Below are 2,643 nucleotides of genomic sequence, written 5' to 3'. Positions count from 1 at the left end.
AGTTAAGATGCCCAGTCCTTCTACGGATTATTTTCCCACGCGTGTTGCGTGCAGTGTTTTGTGGAGGATAGAAATGCGTGTAAAGACGTTTGGGTTGTCCAGGCCAGTAAGCAAACTGCGCCTCATGAGATATTTTTCATTTCAAGACCCTACTGAGATTTTCTAAACCGGTGGTGATTTTTAAATGACTTGAGAGGAAATATATTGGGAGTAAAGCCGATATGGGGGAATTAACTCTCTTTTAATCCACTCTTGATTAATCTGCTCATCGCATATCCTGCCTCACGAGTACCCAGTAACATGGACTCCTTGTTATGGCAGACAGTTTTTTTTTGTTACATGACTATGTTAGTTCACAGGGCCAATAACTAAAACCAACCGATCTGCTCAATTGGCGGTGCAATATCATTTCCAAGTTTGTACCAAGCGCTAGAAACTGCCAATCCTGTGACGCGGATTTTGTTTCCTAGGGCATTCCACTCCTCCTCTATTTTTTTCCCTCGCCATGGTTGTTGGGTGAAAGGTGCGATGCCGCGAGAACCTGGAACTGGTCGGCGGTTTCCTCGCGCCAGAAACCCGCTGGCTAAAAGAGCAGCGGCGGCTCAGGCAAGAATGCACTCGGTTAGCTTGTGAACGGTTAGCTCTGAACAATGACACTGACTGACAGTGGTAACACAATGTGTTTTTGAAATAAAAGTCTGCATGCAGTCCTAGGCTAGCCAGCTTTATCTCCTACAGCTCGAACTTATGCTCGATTTCTAACTCGACGACTGGGTCACGTGCACAAACTGACCTCGCTTCTATGATAAAACCAAATAAATTGGCTCTGCACTCAAAGAGACAGATTCATTCCTTATTGATTACCTAAAACAGCTTGCACATATGATCACTGAAGTAGTAAGTCTTACTTAATACCACTTCAAAGCTGCCTCTTATCCCGACACGGTTCCACGAACGGGCGCGCACAACTTCCGTGGTCTCTCGGCTCGCGCTTGTTGCTCGTCACCAGTCGCTCGCGCCTCGTGCTCGTTCGCAGCAAATTTGCGAAACGCCTAAGGAGGAGGAGGAGGAGAGGAGGCTGACTTTAAAACATAAATTTAACTTTCATCAAGGTAATAAATATATTTTGTCCTCCAGAAGAATGAAAATTTGCCCTCTCTTGCAGCTGTCAAAAACAAAATAGAGTGACGTTCGCCTGTACGCGCGGGAAACTGAGTAAATAGAAGCGACTTTGCTGGGTTATTTACCTCATGCTCAGTACCCAAATCGATATTCAACAAAAAAGTAACAGCGCCGAGCTGAGCCGGACTTGCAAAACATGAAGCAAATGGATTAGAATGAAGCCATATGCTTGCGGATTATTCCGAAATAAAATAATTCTGATAATTCTGATCTTTTTAAGCTTCTAGGCAAGGAAATTGGAAGGGAAAAAGAATTGTGGGAACAACTATAAGCGCATACTATTTGAGCCAATTTTGTAAATGCGTTAAGACCATTATTTGACTACCTAATCTTTAGTAGATATCCGCTTATCAGAGTGTTCTGGCTTTTAAAAAACTATACTGAGCTGTGAACTCAGTTGTGGACAGGCTCCTCTTTGGGGAAGAAGGCGTTGGTTACGTTTCTTTCCATGCCCTTACCCCTCTCCCTCCCTTTTTAACGACTTCTATTCTGTCTGAACAAGATTTTGGGAATTTCTAAAGAGGGCCTCCTAAAAGGGGGAGGGGGTGTAGCATGTTCCCTTGATTCCTTGAAAATTCCCCTTTTTCTCCCTTGTTCCCTATTTATAAATTCCATTGTTCCCAAATTTTTTGGTCAAAGTTTCCTTCAGCTTAATCCCCGAAATTTCCCTTGCTCCCTTGAAATAAGTGATCATGTTCAAGAATTCCCTTGTTCTCCAAAACCTCTTGGAGGCCCTCTCTGAGGAGTAGATTAGTGCAGCGGAAATCATACTGAAGAAATAGATGGGTTCTCGGACGAAACACCACTAGGAAAACTTAAAAGCTATTTTTTTCTGGGAATACAATAATGGATGAAATTTCAGGACAAATTTCGACAAGACTTCTAGTTGCAACCGGCTAGCGAGTATCCATGGAGAAATTCTCCATTTTCGTGCACTTAATCAAACATTGTGCGAACGCCCCGTTTGACAATCGCTACGCCCCTATTAGGTTTTATATACGCAAAATATCAGTGAAAACCCTTATTTACTGAAGTGAAGTGCTCTTTTCCAACTAAAAGAAAAATTCTGGAAGTTTTTTCCGCAAAAATAGCTTTAACCAGTCCAGTCGCGCTGGACTGGCTGTTCTGTGTGTGTGACGATCTCTGATCCCTCAAAGCCATTGACGTCACTTGACGTCATACTTTCAGTTGGTTCCGTGAACTGAGCGACCACTAAAAGAAGTGGGAAAATGGCCCTTACAGTCGTGCCGGAAAAAATGCGAAAAATATCAAGGTATCCTTCTCACCCGACGATCCTCTGTCTTTTTCTAACCAGCTACCAAATTTCGTGAGCGATATTTTATTTATGTGCTGTTTTATCAGCTGCGGTGTGCTGCTAAAAAAGGCCCAGCTATATTTAGACCTGAATAAAACTGATGGCGGCCTGCATGCAATTATTCGGACTGAAGGTGCGAAAAATAA

This window comes from Orbicella franksi, chromosome 5 (genome assembly GCF_964199315.1).
Source record: "Orbicella franksi chromosome 5, jaOrbFran1.1, whole genome shotgun sequence".
Lineage (NCBI taxonomy): Eukaryota > Metazoa > Cnidaria > Anthozoa > Scleractinia > Merulinidae > Orbicella > Orbicella franksi.
Note: the sequence above shows the minus strand (reverse complement) of the source record.